Source organism: Dreissena polymorpha, chromosome 9 (genome assembly GCF_020536995.1).
Source record: "Dreissena polymorpha isolate Duluth1 chromosome 9, UMN_Dpol_1.0, whole genome shotgun sequence".
In the NCBI taxonomy this organism is placed as follows: Eukaryota; Metazoa; Mollusca; class Bivalvia; order Myida; family Dreissenidae; genus Dreissena; species Dreissena polymorpha.
The window spans coordinates 96,474,590-96,481,410 of NC_068363.1; the positions used below are offsets into that span (position 1 = coordinate 96,474,590).

Genomic DNA, 6,821 nt, shown 5'->3' on the forward strand with positions numbered 1-6,821 from the left:
CATACAAATGACGCACACGTTTAAGTGAAGTTATGTGTATCTTACTGACAATGTGTGTCATGTTCGTTGTTTATGATGTCTGCAAAAAAGGACGAATATAATCACCTGGTTAGCCCCTTTAGAGTCTATATTATTGTTTTCTTTTAATGAACATGCATTGACTCTACGGAATTCGTGCTTGATAGACCAATTAAAATATTTAAATGGAACTTGATAAACATATAGCATAGCCACATGTTCGGAAAAGGGCAATATGTGTGAGATGTGGTTGCTATTTGAAAGGTCAGGTGATTAAATGTGCTTAACAGTCGGGTAACACAATGCGGGATAAAAACCAAATGTTTTCGGCAATAAATTATTCGGGGCTATTGCACTTTACCGGTACGTAAAAAAAGAATTGAAAAGCGTAACCTAACCCTAACCCGCAATACCTAACACTTAACAACTAACGCAACACCTAATAATCCTTTATATCCTATATATTTCCTTAGTATAGGGGGCTACCGCCCCCAAACCCCCGCTTTGTCGATAGTGGTAAACAACTGCGTACCGGTAAAGTGCAATCTAGCCAATTATTCTTTTAACAAATTAAATATTCTTTGGACACTAAGTATCGGGATTTTTGTCATATTTTACTCACGCAAAAATACTATGTATTATGAGACATTGACAAAATGATATTTCAACATCTAATTTCTCGAAGGTCACGTGAGTAAACAGAACAGTTGTGGACGTATGTATTCACGATAAATATCAACAGGCAGTTGAAAGAAAAAATGACAACAATTCAGTCAGTTGCAAATAACCTCATTTAAATACATCAGCCTCCGCACAAGCGTGCCCTCTGGCACTCGAAATCTAAAATTTTCGTACGTTAATTTTCGAACTCATGTTATTACTAAAACGATTACTGCCATAACTATCTTTCCTGGACTGAACAATGAAATAAATAAAATAAACTTGATGCGAACTACTCGTGTTTAATTAACATTTATTATAACTATCCCTTATATGCGCGTAATCAACTGCAATTTACAAACACAAATGCCATTGGATATTTACAATAAATTTATCGTGTTACCATCACCCCACTTATACTTATGAATAATACCATTTAATTCAATATCTGATACAAAATAAATGACGATGTCGAAAATATTTGATAGATAGTGTACTTACGAAACTATTTTTGTTTCATATTTGAATGTTATTTGATGTTATGCGTAGTTGTTCTTTCACTCATGTGAATAGTCTAAGTAATAACAAACACAAATGTGCGCTATACTCTTTAATGATGTTACTACGTTGGTGGCTCAAGTGAGACTGGCTTATCAGCTCACTGTACAATGTAATAGTAAGGTTATTCAAGCATGCAGCTATCTATAGTCTGTATCTAGTTACACTATGCAACATCCCCTTTGTTTTGTAAAGATAAAAATTTGTCTTCAATAAAAGTTTGTTATAACATATTCACAATTAATCATAATTATGTTAATATTAATAATTTGATGTTTTGATCAATGTTACATAAACATCAACAACATTCTGAATATTTACTTAGTCCATTCATTTTCTGCGTATCGCTGACTCGGCTGCACTATTCTACCTGATCGTGTCTGATAAGGGGAAATGGGCTTATCTACAGGTACAGAGGGATGTTGAATATTCAATGCACTATTGTTTGTTGGTTGTTTGACCTGTTTATCAGTGCTTGAATGATTTCTTGCAAAAACATCAGGTGTAAAATCTGATATCTCTGGGAAATCCTCATTGGTTCTGATGAGGTAGCGGCGATTTCTCCTGTAAACCTGACCAGAAGGTGTTAGTATTATGTAAGAGTTAGCATTGTGTATTTCGATAACTTTAGCTGGTTTCCAGAGTTTTCCTAGCTGGAACCTCACAGTTTCATTCAAATGTAATCTGGGGAGCGGTTTTGCGGTTTTGTCATAATTGTTTTTTTGTTTATTTTTGGAAGTTCGAATTGAAGATCGGACAAAGTCTGGGTTAACGACTTTAAGCAGAAGCTGGGTAACCGTTGTAGGCATAATTGACCTAGTTCTCCTACTCATCAGCAACTGCACGGTTGACCGATTGCAATCTGAGAGTGGAGTGTTCTTATACTCTAGCAAGGCTAAGTATGGTTCATGGCCACTGTCTTTTGCTTTTTGTAGCAGTCTTTTTACAGTTTGTACTGTCCGTTCAGCAAGTCCGTTTGACTTCGGATAATTTGGACTAGATGTGACATGCTCAATATGCCATGATTTGACAAAATTTCGAAATACGTCCGATGTATACTGAGGTCCGTTGTCACTGAAAATACGCATCGGAATGCCATGGGTACTGAAGCGTGACTTCAGTTTTCTGATAACTGTTGTGGACAGCATGTCCGGAAGTTTGTCTATTTCAAAGTATCTGCTGTAGTAGTCTACTACGAGCAAATAGTCATTTCCATCAAAATGGAATATGTCTGTGGCAACCTCCTGCCATGGACCCTGCGGAATTTCATGGGGTGTTAACGGTTCTTTTTGGTTTGAGTTTCTATGCGATAAGCAAATTGTACAGCTCATTATGTACTCAGTAATTTGCTTGCACATTCCTGGCCAGAACATAACGTCTTTGGCTCTTTGTGTGCTTTTTTCAATGCCCATGTGACCTAAATGAACTTGTTCTAACATGTGTGGTCGGAGTCTCTTGGGAATGACCAGTGTCTGCCCTCTAAAAATTAGGTCATCGGCTGTCGAAAGTTCGTCCCTGTGATTGAAATACTCGCGTATCATGTCAGGGCAATCTGACCTAGAACTTGGCCATCCTCTAACTATAGTCTGTTTCAGGGCTATCATCTGTAGGTCAGTTCTTGTCTCGTTTCTCACGTTTTCTAGACTTCGGTCAGTATAGGTCATGCTCGAGAGCACCGTGTGAACGTGAAGGTCAAGACCTTCGATTTCAGAACAGTCTGACATTGGCTGTCGTGACAGGAAATCGCCGATGGGAACTTCTTTCCCGCTCACATGTCTAACATCAAGGTCATATTTTTGCAAACTAAGCATCATCCTTTGCAAACGAGGTGGTGCTGCATGTAATGGCTTCTTCATGATCGCAGATAAGGGCTTATGGTCAGAATGAACAATTACATGTCTGCCATATATGTACTGGTGAAAACGCTGGCATGCGAACACTATAGCTAGCATTTCACGTTCAATGTTTGCATAATTTCGTTCTGTCTGTGTCAATGTCTTAGATGCATATGCAACTGGCTGACCATCTTGCATGATCGCTGCACCTACACCGTTCATTGAAGCGTCACATTCAATGCAAACCGGCTTCTTGGGGTCAAAGTAAGCTAGCACTGGGCTTTGTGTTATGACCTGCTTAACTTTAGAAAAGGCATCTGATTGTGGCTGATCCCATACAAATTCAACGTCTTTTTTCAGAAGCAATCTCAATGGGCTTGTTATTTCAGCCAAATTGGGGGCAAATTTCTGCAGATAAGTAACCATACCCAAAAATGTTTCAAGTTCGCCGCGTGTCTTTGGTGCTTCTACATTGACACATGCCTCAATCTTAGTACTGTCTGGTTTCAGTCCAGATGACGTGATCACGTGACCAAAAAATGGTACTTCGGACAATCCAATACGACATTTGTCGGGATTAAATTTTATGCCATTTTCACGTGCACGTTGAAGCGTAGCAGTGAGATTTCTGTCATGCTCAATTCTTGTACGTCCACTTATTAATATGTCGTCAACTATTGTGCGTACACCTGTCAGGTCCCCGAATATCTCCTCAATTTTCTGTACAAAAATGTCCTGAGATGATTTTATCCCAAAAGGAAGTCGGAGATAACGATATCTGCCAAATGGGGTACTGAATGTTGTCAGGTAAGATGACTTTTCGTCAAGCCTTACACTCCAGTAAGCATGTGTAATGTCTAATAGACTGAAATATTTGCATTCAGCTAACTGTGACGTCACGTAGTCAAGTGTTGGCATAGGGTAATGTGGTCTTCGAATAGCGTCATTCAGTGCTTTTGGGTCAAGACATATTCTTAACTGTCCAGTGTTCGGCTTTTCGACCACTACAAGTGAATTTACCCAGTCTGTGGGTGTATTGACCTTAGCAATTATGTCATTGTTTTCCATTCGGTCAAGCTCTTCGCGTAGTCTTTTGCGTAATGCTTCCGGAACTCTCCTAGGAGGATTAACGACTGGTATAGCATCTGGCTTCAAATGAAGCTTGCAAGTGCCAGGGATGACCCCAATACCTTCAAAGAGGTCTTTGTAATCTGATAACACACTTTCTTTATTTAATTCTTGGGATGGGCAATCAACAGTACATGTCAGCTGAATTAATCCTAGATCGGTTGATGTTTTCAGACTTAAGAGAGGTACCGACGGGGAATCTACAACATGAAACCGCGTGCTCACAGTTTTGTCTTTGTGTGAACATCGCAATTTGATTTTCCCTACAACTGGAAGTCTGTTACCTGTATAGGCAGTCAAAATGTCAGTAGGGGGTTCCAATGGGGAATGAATGTTCAGACAATTAAACTCTTTCTTCGGCAGAATGTTTACTGAACTTCCAGTATCAATTTTAAAACTAATGGGACATTTATTAGGGCCAATGGGGAGACGAATCATTGCACGATCGGTAGAACAAAATGTGCTTACCGTGTCAATATTGAATCCATCTACATCCGATGTTACATCATAACTTATTGTGTCATTGTCCACAGTGTGTATATTATTGTTTTTAGAACGGCAACACTTTGCGAAATGGTTAAGTTTGTTGCACTTGCGGCACTGCTTTCCTTTTGCTGGATATTGTCCAAAGTTGTGAAATGTATCACAGTTGAAGCACGGCTTGTGTTTAGTAGGTAGACTTGGACCTGCATCAGTAGCTGTCGTCCGACGTTGTTGTCGTTGGCGATGCGGTTGCATCGGTCTAGGGTGCACTGGCCTGGATCGGCACGCGTCTACTTCGTTGTTTATGGAGCGCAGCTGCTCCCTTGAGTACTCCAGACTTTGCGCAGTCTGTACGGCTACATCGAGTGTCAACCCTGCACCGATGTTGATTAGCTTCTCGCGTAACTTTGGCGAATTTGTGCCAAAAACGATCCTATCTCGAATCATTTCGTCCGTCTTTTTGGCAAAGTTGCAGTCTTGTGCAATAAGTTGCAAGCGTGTAATATATGCATCAATGGAGTCGTTGTCCTGCATCTGTTTGTAAAACTTGTACCGGGCAAAGATCGGATTTAACTTTGGCTGCACGTAATTTCTGAAACGTTCATAATATGTTTTTATCTTCTTTGCATTTTCTGGTGAAATGTCTTTCCACGTGCTGTGAATGTCACGTCCTGTGTCACCAATCCACAATAAGAAATATGATACATGCTCTTCCTCTGATTTGTTCTTCAAAGGTCCACTAAACATGAGTTTCACGTGACGTTCAAATTTGTCGAATGCTTCGGGTAAATTGGACGAGTTCCAGTCCATTCGCGGAGCTTGGATGCCACTTAAATCCATTTTTTAAACTTATGTGATGTGGATAAATCACTCAAATTCTGACACCATGTTTCATATTTGAATGTTATTTGATGTTATGCGTAGTTGTTCTTTCACTCATGTGAATAGTCTAAGTAATAACAAACACAAATGTGCGCTATACTCTTTAATGATGTTACTACGTTGGTGGCTCAAGTGAGACTGGCTTATCAGCTCACTGTACAATGTAATAGTAAAGTTATTCAAGCATGCAGCTATCTATAGTCTGTATCTAGTTACACTATGCAACAATTTTAACATCATTTTTGATAAATGTCTTTCCGTAACTCATTTTTGTGACGAAAATAATGCTCTGTTAAAATTGCGTTGTATACAGTTTTGCAGCTTGTTGCTACTGAACACGTTGCTATGTCACATGACCATATTAACCCACATCTACCAATCATATGAACTGTTACTTTTTCACGACCAATCAGCGTTCTCCTTTCAAACTATTATTGGAAATAATGTATAAGTTGCGGCATACGTAATGCAAATTACCACGGCGCGAATATTTAAATTTCATCAATCCAGATTTTGGTTTAATTATGTTTTTGTTTAAAATATGAGGTGAAGGTTCTTTTATAAATGGTCCAATTTTATTGTACATTATAATGTGAATGTATCCACATGAATTCTCCGTCAACTGATTTTATGCAAATACCAGATACATTGAAATCATCCACATCAATTATCAGCATTAACGGGTTAAAATTTGAATAGCCGTTTAAACCTAGATCAAATAAACTTACATACACTAGTATACAAACATCATAAGTATTTTATTAATGTTCTCATGGCAGTCTTCTTTCTTCATTCTGCACACTCCGATTCACATTTTTCCCTAAATGTTGAAGCTTTGTTTCACAAAAAATACTGAGCTAAACACCTGATACAACACTTGAAATAAGCTTTAATTTATGTAATTTATGCATTTTACTATTTAAAAAACAGTACTTACCGGTAATCAGCTGGATAACTACTGAAATACCAAAAAGCATTCAATTTAACTTACCATTACCCCGTAAATATATCAAGATATATAATCATTATTTTCCAAATGTGTACGACCGACTAGCTTGGTGGAGAAATGGTCTACAAATCCAAGAATCACGGGTTCGAACCCCAGCCTGTGCAGTTTGCAAATAAACTACCCAGGTTACGGCAAAAACCGCCAACATAAAAAAAGGAAGTACAATGTCTTATCAGTGTTACTCAGTGTTTAGTGTTAAGTTGCAAGTCCTATGTTCCCCACTTATAATTTTTAATACTTATAATATA

General features: G+C 38.4%; 1 protein-coding gene across 5 annotated transcripts in view; it reads right to left on the reverse strand.

Annotated features, from left to right (window-relative positions):
- LOC127845477 (uncharacterized) overlaps positions 1 to 6,821 on the reverse strand; it is a 67,690-nt gene that overhangs the window by 27,875 nt on the left and 32,994 nt on the right. The gene's annotated exons all lie outside the window — the stretch shown is intronic.